Genomic DNA, 16,464 nt, shown 5'->3' with positions numbered 1-16,464 from the left:
TATCTCTTTCATATGAAATCAAGATAAATTTCCTCCTTAAACTTACTTAGAGATATCACAGAAGTTGGCTAAACAAAGTGAACAATTGTATGCTATAAATGGAATCTGTATACATAACAAATTCTCTGTACCTTTTTTCTTAATAAAAGAAAACACAGATTAGGTGAGATAGATGCTTAAAAGAGGCATCAGATCTTCATTTCCAACGCCTCTACCCAATTTTAAATTTTAGTTTTCAATTGGATCCTCAAGGATAGCTCTCTGGGTAAGAGTAATTGCTGTTCTTTCAGATGATACAAGAGCAATTCCCAACACCCACTTTGGGTGACTCACAACCACCTGTAACTTCACCCTTAGGGAACACAACATCTTTTGGCTTCTTTAAGCACTAAAAGTGCATATGCAATATACTCATGTAAACATACACACATGTATAAAAATAAAAGAATACAAATCTTTAAAATTTAGCTAACTCAGTTTATCATATGTTTAAATGAACTTCCATCATGAATAGGAAAGTAGAGATCTGTCTTGGGGACAAATGTGTCTGAAGGGATCATTATATTTTACTAGAAAATAATGTTTCTGAGAATGACAAGATGTTATCTTCTACCAGTTTCTTTAGAGGAGTCACAAAGGAAGATGTTTGCCTTGTGATTCTTACTTAGAAAGTGAGGCAGGAAAGATCCCTGAACATACCACATCAGGAAAGATTTAAATTCCATTTAAACTACATTCAGGATCTAATCTCTCTGTGTCTCCATTCTTCTACGGGACCAGTGTTTCATTAGACTTGTCAAAATGCATTATCTAATAGCTCTCTGTGTGACTTTAGTTGGCTCTTATAATCTACATTCTGCACATCAAACAAAGTAATCCTTCAAAATCCAAAACTAGGGTTAATTCTCCTCTCAGAGATGCCCAAAGATCAGATGGAATGCCCTTGCTTAAGCAATGCCAACAACTTCTACCCCATTTTTCTCCCACCAGGACAGTGTGTTCTTTGTGAACATAAGTTGAGTATATACTTGCCTTGTTCCATCTCTCTTTAAAGTGTTCTTCTCCATATCTAGAACTATAAGGACTCTATCTAAACACTATCTTTACTGAGGCAAACAATCCTGACTTCTCCATGTTAAAAAAAGTGACACGAGTCATTTTTATTTATACGTTTTTTTTTTTCCTTCTTATATTTCCCATACACCTTTACCAACATGCTTTCCACTATGGTAATAAAATGACTTATAGTAAAGTGATTTATAATAGTCATATATAAAGAAAAGGAAGTATGAAAATGTGATTAGAAATCATTATTATCTATGGTCTTAGGTTTCCAAGTGTTGTGCTGAAATATCATGACCAAAAGCAGCTTGAGGAGGAGTGAGTTTGGCCTACATATCCTGTATCACTATCCACCAAGGGAAGTCAAGGTGGGAATTCTAAGCAGAAGGGAATCTGGAGGTAGGGGCTGAGGCAAAAGTCATGGAGGATTGCTGTTTATTTTCTTGTTAAAATGGATTTCTCAACCAATTTTTTTCATAGTACAGAGGGCCACCTTCACAGGAATATCACTATCCATATTGGTGTGGACCCTCGCAGATCAATAATTAAAAAAACAACCTGACATCTTATCTTATGTAGTCATTTTCTCTATGTACTTTCTCTCTGCTCAGATTACTATAGCTGTGCCAAGTTGATTTAAAGCTAGCCTGCCAGATTATCTACCTTAAAACACCTCTAATGTAAGTTGGTATATAAATAATTATATATTGTTTAAGTTGACAATGGTCCCTTCAAAGGCTAGAGATAATTTAACAAAAACCCAAACACAGGCATGAGATGATTTCTTTTGACTTGTTTACCAGGGTTCTCCAAAAGATGCTCCAAACATTATATAACCTATTGATCTTGCTCTTGGTTGTATCCCAGGGGTAGAAGGTAAATGTCTATTGCTGAAGAAACTTTGGAACTCAGACATATAATATTGAGGACACAGAGGGTACTCATCGAAATGCTTCTTCTCTAAAGAATTCATGATGCCTGATAGTGCCATGGGAAAACCAACAGTCTTATCCAGCTATAATGCCTATAAACCACAAGAGAAGAATAAGATAACCCTAAGGGTACAGTATTAGCACACACGATAGTAACTAAATGTTCTCAATTGGATGGAAGGCTCCCTCAATAGGAGTAAAGCCATGCCTAGTACTGGGAATCTAGATAAATATGCAATGCTAGTGAATGTATAAAAACTGTAGAAGAATCTATAATTCCCTACAGTATAAAATCAGTATAATAACTAACTACATTCTAAATATTTGTCACTATACCCACAGATTAATGTAGTACTCATTCGTCATTATGAAAAATTCTCCTTGCAATGAACAGAGACCATTATACAAAACTATAACCAATCAAAATGCAGAGTTGCTTACATATTCCAAACACACCAACAGCCAAGACTCAGAGATCATGTGGAGAAGAGAAAAGAGAGACTCTAAGACCAAAGGAGCAGGGAGTTTACTCTGAGATTGTCTTCTAGTTATTCATAATGTCATGGACATGATTACCTACATGTGAGCTGAGCAATGACAACAATAACAAACTAATGTGCAAGCAGAAAATCCCTGAGACCTCAACTCTACACAAAGATTTACATGCAAGTAAGAAATGCTTAGAGTGTAAGAAATAATGTTCCCAGTGAAGAGTACATCAAATAGTTATCCAATATCTGATGGCCTGCCTTGAAATCATACAAACAATAACATTTTAAAAACTGAACACTTTGGTTATATTTATGTATTTAGGAATAGGAATATATGTGTCATGCTCATGCACACAGACATACACACATATGTGTTTTCAACAGTTAAAGTGAAAGAGGCCAATAACTTGAAAGAAAAAGGTATATGGATGGTACATTAGAGGATCTGAAGGAATGATGATGAAGGGAAAATGTGGGAAATGATGGAAATGATGTAATTATATTAAAAAAATCTCAAAATATTTGAAAAAGAATATTTGTCCAACTTACAAATTCTTACCAAAAAGCAAAAGTGAAGAAACAAATGAAAATTAAAGAATATAAGAATCCCAACTTTAACAACAAAAATAACAGGAAGCAACAATTACTTTTCTTGAATTTCTCTTAACATCAATGGACTCAATTCCCCAATAAAAAGACATAGACTAATAGACTGGCTACACAAACAGGACCCAACATTTTGTTGCTTACAGGAAAGCCATGTCAGGGAAAAGGACAGACACTACCTCAGAGTGAAAGGCTGGAAAACAACTTTCTGAGCAAATGGTCCGAAGAAACAAGCTGGACTAGCCATTCTAATATCGAATAAATTTGACTTCCAACCCAAAGTTATCAAAAAAGACAAGGAGGGGCACTTCATACTCATCAAAGGTAAAATCTACCAAGTTGAACTCTCAATTCTGAATATCTATGCTCCAAATACAAGGGCAGCCACATTCATTAAAGAAACTTTAGAAAAGCTCAAAGCATAGTAATAGTGAAAGACTTCAACACCAACTCTCACCAAGGGACAGATCCTGGAAACAGAAACTAAACAGAGACACATGGACACTAACAGAAGTTATGAAACAAATGAATTTAACAGATCTCGACAGAACATTTTATCCTAAAACAAAAGGCTATACCTTCTCAGTGCCAAATGGAACCTCCTCCAAAATTGACCATATACTTGGTCACAAAACAGGCCTCCACAGATACAAAAATATTGAAATTATCCAATGCATCCTATCTGATCACCATGGACTAAGGCTGATCTTCAATAACAACATAAATAATAGAAAGCCAACATTCACGTGGAAACTAAACAACACTCTACTCAATGATTCCTTGGTCAAGGATGAAATAAAGATAGAAATTAAAGACTTTTTAGAATTTAATGAAAATGAAGCCACAACATACCTAAACCTATGGGACACAATGAAGGAAGTCCTAAGAGGAAAACTCATAGCCCTGAGTGCCTTCACAAAGAAACTAGAGAGAGTGTACAGTAGCAGCCTGACAGCACATCTAGAAGCTCTAGAACTAAAGGGAGCAAATTCACCCAAGAGGAATAGATGGCAGGAAATAATCAAAGTCAGGGCTGCAAACAACCAAATGGAAACAAAAAGAACTATTCAAAGAATCAACCAAACCAGGAGCTGGTTCTTTGAGAAAATCAACAAGATAGATAAACCCTTAGCCAGACTAACTATAGGGCGCAGGGACAGTATCCTAATTAAGAAAATCAAAAATGAAAAAGGAGACATAACAACAGAACCTGAGGAAATCCAAAACATCATCAGATCCTACTACAAAAGGCTATACCCAACAAAACTAAAAAACCTGGATGAAATGGACAATTTCTTAGACAGATACCAGGTACCAAAGTTAAATCAGGATCAGATTAATGATCTAAACAGTCCCATTTCCTCTAAAGAAATAGAAGCAGTCATCAATAGTCTCCCAACCAAAAAAAAAAAAAAAAAAAAAAGCCCAGCATCAGATGGGCTAGTGCAGAGTTCTATCAGACCTTCAAAGAAGACCTAATTCCAGCTCTTCTCAAACTATTCCACAAAATAGAAACAGAAGGTACTCTATCCAATTCATTCTATGAAGCCACAATTACTCTGATACCTAAACCACACAAAGATCCAACAAAGAAAGAGAACTTTAGACCAGTTTCCCGTATGAATATTAATACAAAAATAATCATGAAATCCTTGAAAAACAGAATCCAAGAACACATCAAAACAATCATCCATCATGAACAAGTAAACTTCATCCCAGAGATGCAGGGATGCTTTAATATACAGAAATCCATCCATGCAATCCACTATATAAACAAACTCAAAGACAAAAACCACATGATCATCTCATAGATTTTGAGAAATCATTTGACAAAATCCAACACCCCTTCATGATAAAAGTCTGTGAAAGATCAGAAATTCAAGGCCAACACCTAAACATAATAAAAGCAATATACAACAAACCAGTAGCTAACATCAAACTAAATGGAGAGAAACTCGAGGCAATCCCACTAAAATCAGAGACTAGACAAGGCTGCCCACTTTCTCCCTACCTATTCAATATAGTACTTGAAGTTCTAGCCAGAGCTATTCTACAACAAAAGAAAATGAAGAGGATATAAATTGGAAAGGAAGAAGTCAAAATATCACTATTTGCAGATGATATGATAGTATATATATATATACATACATATATATATATATATATATATATATAAGTGACCCCAAAAATTCCACTTGATAACTCCTAAACCTGATAAACAGCTTCAGTGCAGTAGCTGGATATAAAATTAACTCAAACAAATCAATGGCCTTTCTCTACACAAAGGCTAAAAGGACTGAGAAAGAAATTAAGGAAACAACACCCTTCACAATAGTCACAAATAATATAAAATACCTTGGTGTGACTCTAACTACGGAAGTGAAAGATCTGTATGATAAGAACTTCAAGTCTCTGAAGAAAGAAATTAAAGATCTCCAAAGATGAAAAGATCTCCCATGGTCATGGGTTGGCAGGATTAATATAGTAAAAATGGCTATTCTGCTGAAAGCAATCTATAGATTCAATGCAATCCCCATCAAAATTCCAACTCAATTCTTCATTGAGATAGAAAGGGCAATTTGCAAATTCTTCTGGAATAATAAAAAACCTAGGATAGCAAAAACTATTCTCAACAATAAAAGAACCTCTGGGGGAATCACCATGCCTGACATTAAGATATACTACAGAGCAATTGTGATAAAAACTGCATGGTACTGGTACAGTGACAGACAGGTAGATCAATGGAATAGAATTGAAGATCCAGAAATGAATCCACACACCTATGGTCACTTGATCTTTGACAAGGGAGCTAAAATCATCCAGTGGAAAAAAAGACAGCATTTTCAACAAATGGTGCTGGCACAACTGGCAGTTATCATGTAGAAGAATGAGAATTGATCCATTCTCATCTACTTGTACAAAGCTCAAGTCAAAGTGGATCAAAGACCTCCACATAAAACCAGAGACACTGAAATTAATATAGGAGAAAGCTTCTGTAAGGCAAAAGACACTGTCAATACGACAAAAAGTCCACCAACAGTTTGGGAAAGGATTTTTACCAATCCTAAATCTGATAGGGGACTAATATCCAATTTATACAAAGAGCTCAAGATGCTGGACTCCAGAAATTCAATTAACCTCATTAAAAATGGGGTACAGAGCTAAACAAAGAATTCTCAACTGAGGAATATCGAATGGCTCAGAAGTACCTGAAAAAATGTTCAACGTCCTTAATCATCAGGGAAATGCAAATCAAAACTACCTCGAGATCTTAAGTCATAACTGTCAGAATAGCTAAGATCAAAAATTCAGGTGACAACAGATGCTGGTGCAGATGTGGCAAAAGAGGAACACTCCTCCATTGTTGGTGGGATTGCAAGCTTTTACAACTACTCAGGAAGTCAGTCTGAAAATTGGACATAATACTACAGTATGATCCAGCAATACCTCTCCTGGGCATATACCCAGAAGAAGTTCCAACTGGTAATAAGAACACATGCTCCACTATGTTCATAGCAGTGTTATTTGTAATCACCAGAAGCTGGAAAGTACCCAGATGTCCCTCAACAGAGGAATCGATATAGAAAATATGGTACATAAACACAATGGAGTACTACTCAACTGTTAAAAACAATGAATTTATTAAATTCTTGGACAAATGGATGTATCTGGAGGATATCATCCTTAGTGTGGTGTACTAGCTAGTTTTGTGTCAACTTGACACAGCTGGAGTTATCACAGAGAAAGGAGCTTCAGTTGAGGAGATGCCTCCATGAGATCCAACTGTAAGGCATTTTCTCAATTAGTGATCAAGGGGGAAAGGCACCTTGTGAGTGGAACCATCTCTGGGCTGGTAGTCTTGGGTTCTATAAGAGAGCAGGCTGAGCAAGCCAGGGGAGGCAATCCAGTAAAGAACATCCCTCCATGGCCTCTGCATCAGCTCCTGCTTCCTGACCTGCTTGAGTTCCAGTCCTGACTTCCTTTGGTGATGAACAGCAGTTTGGAAGTGTAAGCCAAATAAACCCTTTCCTCCCCAACTTGCTCTTGGTCATGATGTTTGTGCAGGAATAGAAACCCTGACTAAGACATGTGGTAACCCAATCACAAAAGAAGTCATTAGATATGTACTCACTGATAAGTGGATATTACCCAGAAACATAAAACATCCAAGATACAATTTGCAAAACACAAGAAAATCAAGAAGAGGGAAGACCAATGGGATACTTCATTCCTCCTTGGAATAGGGAACAAAATACCCATGAAAGGAGTTACAGAGACAAAGTTTGGAGCTAAGACAAAAGGATGGACTATCCAGAGACTACCCCACCAGGGGATCTATCCCTTAATCAGCCACCAAAACCAGACATTATTGCATATTCAGCAAGATTTTGCTGAAGAGACCCTGGTATAGCTGTCTCATATGAGGCTATGCCAGTGCCTGGCAAATACAGAAGTGGATGCTCACAGTCATCTATAAGATGGAACACAGGGCCCCCAATGGAGAAGCTAGAGAAAGTACCCAAGGAGCTGGAGGGGTCTGCAACCCTATAGGTGGAACAACAATATGAACTTAACCAGTGCCCCCAGAGCTCATGACTCTAGCTGCATATGTAGCAGAAGATGGCCTAGTCGACCATCACTGGGAAGAGAGGCCCCTTGGTATTGCAAACTTTATATGCCCCAGTACAGGGAAGTGCCAGGGCCAAGAAGTGGGAGTTGGGGCATAGCATTTGAAATGTATGTAAAGAAAATATCTTATTAAAAAATAATATAAGCCTCAAATACTGAAAAGAGAAACTAAACTGCTTCTCTTTTCTGAAGAAGGGCATCACAGGTGAAGATCACTACAGAAAATCACATGCAATCAATATACAGATTGGTGGAACGTAGTCCAAGGGCTATAGCTACAAAACTCTCACATACTTAAGGTTTGGAGAACATTACAGAAGAGGACATAGAAATATTTAAGAGACAAAGAGCCAGAAACTTCCCTGTGGGATTGTGTGTCAATAACATCAGAATCTCTACCTATAAAGTCTTACCAACATGACTGCCAAACATGAGGTGAAACAGAAAGATAAGAATGAAGCAAAACTGAAACGGGAAAGCAGCACACAGGACTCTAGGCAACTGAGGAGATGGAAGCATGAGGTGTGGTCTTCCCAACTGAAAGTTGTCCAGTGCTAAGGGACCAGCCCTGAAAACATCATGCAGATAAGTAACATTTTATGGCTCAAGAGGTTATAATTATGAATGTATGTGTGTGTGTATACATGTAATATATGATGTTAAGCAGTATTATGGACCAGTGATTGTTGCTTCCTGTTATGTTTGCTGTTAAAAGTAGATTTAAGTTTGTGTGGGTGTTTTTATAGGTTTGTTTAAAGATTAATTTCTTGCTTTTTCTTGGGAGAAGTTTCCTTCCTTGTGTTGGAGTTTTCCATCTATTTTCCTTTGTTGTGCTGAATTTGTTGAAAGATATTATTTAAATTTGTGGGTTTTTTTTTTCATGAAATGTCTTGGTTTCTGCATCTATGATAATTGAGAGTTTTGCTGTGTATAGTAGCCTGGGCTGGCATTTTTGTTCTCTTAGGGTCTGTATGACATCTGCCCAGGATCTTCTGGTTTAGAATATCCGTTAAGAAGTCAGGTGTAATTCTGATGGATTTGCTGTTATATGTTACCTGATCTTTTAATTTTCTTCTGTTGTTTTATGAATTTGGTGTTTTGATTATTATGTGACAGGAGGAATTTCTTTTCTGATACAATCTATTGGGAGTTCTGTATGCTTCTTGTATATTTATGCTCATTACTTTCATTAGGTTAGGGAAGTTTTCTTCTATAGTTTTGTTGAAGATGTTTACTGGTGCTTTGTGTTGGGAATCTTCACTCTCTTCTGTGACGATTATCATTAGGTTTCATGTTTCACAGTGTTCTGGATTTCTCGGATGCTTGGGGTTAGGAGCTTTTTACATTTTGCATTTTCTTTTATTGTTCTGTCAATATTTTCTATGGTATCTTCTACACCTGAGATTCTCTCTTCTATTCCTTGTATTCTGTTGGTGCTGTGTGTAAAAATGACTTCTGATCTCTTTCCTAGGTTATCTATTTCCAGGATTGTCTCCCTTTGTGATTTATTTATTGTTCCTATTTCTGTTTTTAGATCCTGGATTGTTTGGTTCAATTCCTTCACCTGTTTTGTTATGTTTTCCTGTATTTTTTAAGGGACTTATGTGATTTCTATTTAAGGGCTTAAAAGTATTGACTAACTATGACTAGTATGTATCAATGATTATAACTAAAATATCTCTGTGTGTGTGTGTGTAGTAATAGTAGTAGTAATAATTGTAGTAGTAATAGTCATAGTCTTAGTAGTAGTAGGAGGAAGAGGAAGAGGAGGAAAAGGAAGAGTAGCTATAGTGGTAGTAGTAGTAGCAACATCACATCACCTCAATTATGAAATTGTTTTCACAATATTTTTACATTTCCTTGTGATACAAACTGTCAGTCTAACCCTGTTTAGGGAAAATCCAGTGAGGTGATGAAAGTTTTTTTCTTCTGGAACTTCACTCTTGTCTGCTGAATTGTTATGATAGCTTAACACTTAAGAATGTTTGCTCCTCAATCATGAAGACCTTTGAGGATTGGGGTTAGGGTCCCAGCCAACCACATAACAAGACAAGCATTTGGTGCATTCCTGTAGTCCCAACTCTGAATTGGATAGTGGAATGGAAACATGAGAATTCCTGGGGATTTTTGTCTTGGAAAAGGAGAAATCAAGGTTCAGAGAAATACTCTGACTCAAAAGATAAGATAAAGTAATAGAAGAAGAAACCGGATACCCTTTGTGTGCACGTGTGTGCACACATATAGGCGTTCCTCCACAAACATATGCCCATATATTCTCACAAACCTACCTACACATAGGAATGAATTAAATGATGAAAAACAATAAAACATGTTCCCATACATTCTCACAAAAGAATAAATTAAATAATAAATATTTTCTAGAAACAAAAAGAATAAACACATAAAGAAAAAACCCTAAAGTACCACCACTTTCAAAGACACATTATGATGATAAAAGTTTAGATTACTCTCAGGGTGTTTACTCAGACTCACTTCCTGATAAAGTATTAAAAGAATTCTTTTGTGTAAAATTTGAACATTCAATAAATTATGCTGCATAATGCAATTTTCAATTCAGTACTCAAGTACTTTTGTCTCCAATATTGCATGTTTAATTGTACTGATATCAATAACCCAGTGCAGCACATAGATTTCAATTATATTTACAAATAAACTATTATCACTTAATTTAATATTAACATATCAAGACATCTGAGATAGATTTATTCAGTGAAGTTTGTTTTGGTGAGTTTCTTGCTGTATCTTCTGGCCTTATCCAATCAACGTCTGGTGAAAAGCAAAGAGAATCATAGTAAAATGATGACTAGGAACAGGAGACCAAACACATGGCAGGAAGCTATTAGTAGGGTACAAAGCTAAGAGATTTCATTATACATGTCTCTTGAGGGCTTTTTCTTGGAAAGTTAAAAAAAAAAAAAAAGCATTTAGAACTCTGCACTATGTCCCAGATCTTGAAAGACATGTCTCATTCTACTCTACAACACTGAATACTAATATCTCCACAAAAGAAACTTTTGGGGGAAACAGACCATACCCCACCCACAGTGCAGCATCTTGAGGAGCAAGGCTTGTTTGGAGACTGAGGCACATGTAACCTTGGACTAAATCTTTTGTCAGAGCAAGGTTATTCTGATCCTCTGTCTTCTCTTATTTCTGTTTCCCTTGAGTCTTATGTATGCCATAAGATGCGCAACATCAAAAATCTTGGTAATAACACCATCTGCAGCACACAGCTGATCAGGTCCCCTGGAAGTGTCCTGAACACTGGATCATACTTCCTCAGACACCTCAGCTCTTGACTCTTATGCGGTTCCTTTCATAAGGTGCTCTCCTCCTTCTGGAGTTGAGACTCAGCTGACGTTTCTAAGGATGATCCTCAGGGTCCTGTGTTCTCCTGAACTTTGAAGATCATGGTAGAAAATATATGTTTGTTCCTTGCATTTTAAATTTGTTGTTTACTTACTTCAACTCTGCCTGTGTGACTCCTGCTGCTATCTGTAAGGGACTTTCTTCTTCCCCATATTTAAAATCTCTTTGTATGACTTAGAGAGTCATGCAAAACTCTGTTGAAATTCAAAACCTTACCAAGCTGACCTCATTTAAAAATAAGACCAAATCTCTAGCTAGCCAGTTTTATTCAAACCATTCTTTTTTATATTTTGATTTATTTATGTGAAAAGTATTTTCTTTCCTTTGGATATTTTGTACCTGCAAGAGAGATTTTACAGTGTTAATGAAAAAGAGGTATGATCATGTCTTGTATTTGCATATCACTTCTCAGCTGAAAATCCTTTTGCAAACATTATTCCTCATAGTAAAGGTGTATTAAGGATATTAGGAAAATTGCATACATCTCCCTCAGCATTACATAGAAACAAGTAGATATGTAAGCAATTGCACACACACACACACACACACACACACACACACACACACACACACACACAGAGAGAGAGAGAGAGAGAGAGAGAGAGAGAGAGAGCAGTCGAGATTTCAAAGATAAAGTACTCTGACAAAACCATGTAAGTTATTAAATAACATATGTAGTATGTTCATGCAAAGTCATACATGCTCATAGTAAGTCTTATTTATGATGTAATCTATACGCAGCATAACCTAATGTAGACTGGTATTTCTACTGGTTTCATTTCATGTGGAACACAATCAACCTAGAAAATTTGCTAAGTAGCACAGTGACATGAATGCTCATAGTAATAGATTTAAATGGTTGTTCTAGACAGCAACTCACAGCGACTATGCAGTCCTAATTTCCGGATTCTCCTACCTCAGTCCAAAAGAAAATTCGGGCTTGTCATTTAACCATGGCATTTGGTCAAGATTTCTGATTCAGGCATTGGATTAGAAACATGCCTCTAGTTCACCTCTGACCAAATGAAATATTTAAAGAAATCCAGTGGGGGCATTCGGGCAGGATGTCGTTGTTCCTTATGGGTACAAGAGAATGATGAGTTCATCTTCACCCTTTTTCATTTTGGGGTAATGCCTGGGCCAGCTGACTCCATTCTCCTATTATAACAAGGAAAAAAATGATTTCACATTGACTTTTCTATTGCTTACTTTCCAATCCTCCCATATGATTCCAGATAGCATTCTTACCTATTTCCAGTAGAATCATAGTGTTCCTATATTTGTTTCCAGAACTGAAGCAAAAAAGTGGGTTCTATCAATCATATTCCTTGACTAAGAATTTAATACGAGAAGCCTAAGTAGGGTGAGAGTCAGGATAAAGTAAAATGCCATGTAAATATGGGCCTTGGAGACACAAGAAGAATCATAATAAATTTTACTACAAGTATCCACAATTACAAGCTAGGAAAATTTCAAGAAGGGTAGAAGAAAAAGAGGAAAATAGGTTATGTTTCCCACAGATATCTGATCACACATGTATCTGCGTGTTGATTTTTAACAATGGGAAAGTAATTTATATATATTTTATTCTCTTATTTTATAAATATATATTTATATTTATTTTATTTATTATATAAATAATTTATATTTATTTAATATATATATTATATATATTTTATTCCTCCTTCTTCCTTTTATTCTTATACTGAGCTGCACAAACTAACTATAGAGTTTCTATATTCTTGCCTCACTATACAGGTGTTGGAAATAGAGGCACTTACTCTGCCACCGACCTAGCTTTACAATGGTTATTTTTAAATGTGTTCACAAAAACATAGTCTAGGAATACACAAGAACTACCATATATATATTTTTTTCATACTTCTTTGTTTTACCAAATATTTGTGAAGACAGGGTGCTAGTTAATAAACTTGCTTTTGTCCTGTTTATGGATTCATGAGCAATGAAGAAAGCAGGGCTGAATCTCTGTCCATACAGATTACTTTGCAGGGAACAGCAAAGCAGTCCTTTAGGGATACTATTTAGAAATTAGAATATTATATGCACTTTTGTTCTCCGCATATCAAAAACCATTAAAAATGCAATACATCTGCATATACTGAAATGGCTACTAAAATATTCTATATTGCTAAAGAAAAAATAGACCATAGTCACAAATACAGACAAATGTGTTTGGTTACGGCGTGAAATTTCCTAGAAGAGTCATAAATATACTTATTATAGAATGAATCTAAATAATGTGAGTTAAAGTTCAAAACTGCATATTTTAACTATTGCATAGTTTTATTTAAATTCCTTCTCTGTCTGCATGGAGTCACTGCATCAATTCATATATACAAAAATAATATTATTTTTATATCATTTCTTAACGGCTACCATAAGAGTGGGATGGAAGAAGTAGGGCCATAAAAACTGTGTGACAAGGTCTTTTAAATTATGTAAACCTTGTTTTCTATAATAGTGTCAGTGATCAAACAATCAGTGGGTGAGGAAGATTAGTGGCTGTAATTTTTTTAACGTTTCCTATTAAACTTTATTTTTGCTGTTTGTGACCATTATGTGATGAAATATCAACGTGAAGGAGATGGCTCAGTGTGGAAATGATGATTAATTGTCAGAAAGGAGGCAGATGCCAGGCCTCCTGCTGCTGATCACACTCTATGTTCACCTGAGCCTTGCTAGTATCTTCCTCTTCTAGAAACAATAGAGGAAGAGAAATTGCTAGACGATCACTCTCCTCATAGGTGGGTAACTCTGCTTACCACTCAGCTTGGTATGAACAGGTAATCAGTCTACCTTGTACATGTAGGACCTCAATGCCCAAGGCCCACACAGACCGTAACAGTCACAATCTGCATATACTGAAAAAAGAGCTAAATGTCTAAGAAGCTTGCTGAGAAAAATAAGAACCTGTCCACTCAATTCAAAATTCATGTTTGTGTTTATTTCTCTATTATAGTCTGTGTGAAACCAAATGGCTTCATCTGCCCAAACTTGGGATCACCAAATTTCATGTGCTAGAGAGATGGCTCAGTAGTTAAGAGCACTGACTGGTCTTCCAGAGGTCCTGAGTTCAATCCCCAGCAATCATGTGGTGGCTCACAGCCATCTGTAATGGGATCCGATGTGTCTGAACCTACACAGTGTGTACTTAGATACATAAGATAAAATAAAAGCAAACAAACAAACCAAAAAAACAAATTTCATCCCCTACCCTTTTTGTGATGGGGTAAATGTATAGCTCCGACTGTCCTGCCAATGTGGAATAGACAGACTCCAAACTCAGAAAGACTGGCTTGCCTCTGCCTCCCAAGTGCTAGTATGAAAAGCAGACTCTACCATGTTGGCTAAGCTTTCTGTAGGAAGAACATTGTGAAACATATTTAAAATATTTTTCTGTTTTGACATATTCCTAGTTTCATTCACTGAATATACATCTCACAGGAAAAAGGATAATGAGACTTTCCAAGATAAGATGCTTCTGTACAATCTTTCATGGCCAAGACATGTCCGGTTGAATGGATAGTGATTGTACATGTCATAACACACAGTGTGAAGAAGCTCCAAAAGCATGAACCACAGGAGATGGATGATGGCACAAGGGCATCCTCACTTTCCCATTTGCTTTTGCACAAAAGAAATGTGAAAGATAATTCAGACAACAAGACATGTGTGTTGTCAACTGTGTTGCTGCTCAATGTTTTGTGATTTCACAAAATTAGGTGCTTTTCAGAGGTTTTAGAGGCTGCCTTCACTACTCTTATGGCCCCATGCCTCTGCTAAAAGAATTGCAGCTATACAACAGCATTGATCCTGGAAGAATGTCTATTTATTCTTGAAGTTACTTATCAGTGGTAGAACAATAGATTCATATCCAACACTCTGAAAAATGTGGAATAACAACAATAGTCATAAGTTCTAAATATTTCACACACACACATATATCTATCTATATCTATCTATCTATCTATCTATCTATCTATCTATCTATCTATCTATCTATCTATCTATATATCTATATATCTATATCTATATCTATCTATATCTATATATACTAGTTTCTGCACTTATATGCATAGTATGTGTGCATTTATTTCTACATCTCATTAATACCAAAGAGTCCTCTGTTGAACACAGTTAATTTCCAATGTGAAAGGCTAATGAAATCAATGCCATAGGTTACTGTTTAGCATTTATATAACACATGTATTTGCAAAAGAACTCAAGAATAACTCAGTCCTTAATCCCCTCAACAGCCCTTGGAGAGAGGCTCAGCTATCGGTCCCCTTACAAATGAGGAAATGGGGAATTGCAAAGGTTTCTGACACACTGTATGGCTGATTGGTGGCGACTAGTGATTAAAACACCGTCTTGACTTAGAGGAGTGTCTCTCATATTTTGGTTTTAAGGAAAATAAACCTGTGAATCACAAGGAAGAGGCCCAGACAGATGGGGCTTCAGCAGCTTGTCCTCAGCACATCCCAATGTTGGCTTAAAGCACCTCCAGGCTGCTGTGCTCCTTTCAGCAATAAAATAAGTAGCATATTAGATGCTAAATTTTCCCCCATACGGTATTTCTCATTGACTGCAGTGTATTAAGTTGTTAATTTCCAAAAGCAACTTAGATGATGGCATTCCAGCCTCTGTAGGTAGATGAATTGATCTAGTCAGAAATGACACCAATAAAATTAACAAATTTACCAGTCTCGTGGAGGTAAGCTACATTTGCCAGTTTTTGCACTCTAGGACCAACTCTGCAAAGCTCTGGAGCTAGGACATTCATCTTCTCACCTGCACACACTGCACATAGATACCTCTGTTTTAGTTACAAACTTGAAATCACCATAGAAACCAATTAGTATTTATGTTGCTATGACAGATTGCAGAGAAAAGGGGAGCAGGATGTGCTTCCTCATTTTTATACCATCTCAGTGGAGAAGGGATAAAGTGCTGACTCCAGTTTCCAAATTTCCATTGACTTCTCTCACCCTAATTTACATTCACATCTTTCTTTTGCACAAGAAAAACCCTTGATGGCAAAGTATCTCTCTGTATTTAGAGTAAACTCTACAGTTGTTAGTAGTGTCAAATAAAATGAGAAGAGATAAATCATTATAGCACTTGCGTTCTGTTGACTATAGGATCTTTGTGCCCCAACAGCCGTAGAATTTAACAATCTAAACCTCTGTATGCCACCTTCAAAACACTTTTACTTTAAAAACACATACTCACTTGTGACATTTAATAGAGCAGAAATAAGCAATACCATGATTATATTTATTTCATTTTGTTTGCATCTTAACCTCCTTGCTGTGCCTTTAAGTATCTTACCA

Source organism: Mus caroli, unplaced genomic scaffold, assembly GCF_978045245.1.
Source record: "Mus caroli unplaced genomic scaffold, Mus_caroli_1 scaffold_19, whole genome shotgun sequence".
Lineage (NCBI taxonomy): Eukaryota > Metazoa > Chordata > Mammalia > Rodentia > Muridae > Mus > Mus caroli.
The sequence above is the reverse complement of the archived record's forward strand: the minus strand, read 5'-3'. Positions refer to the sequence as shown.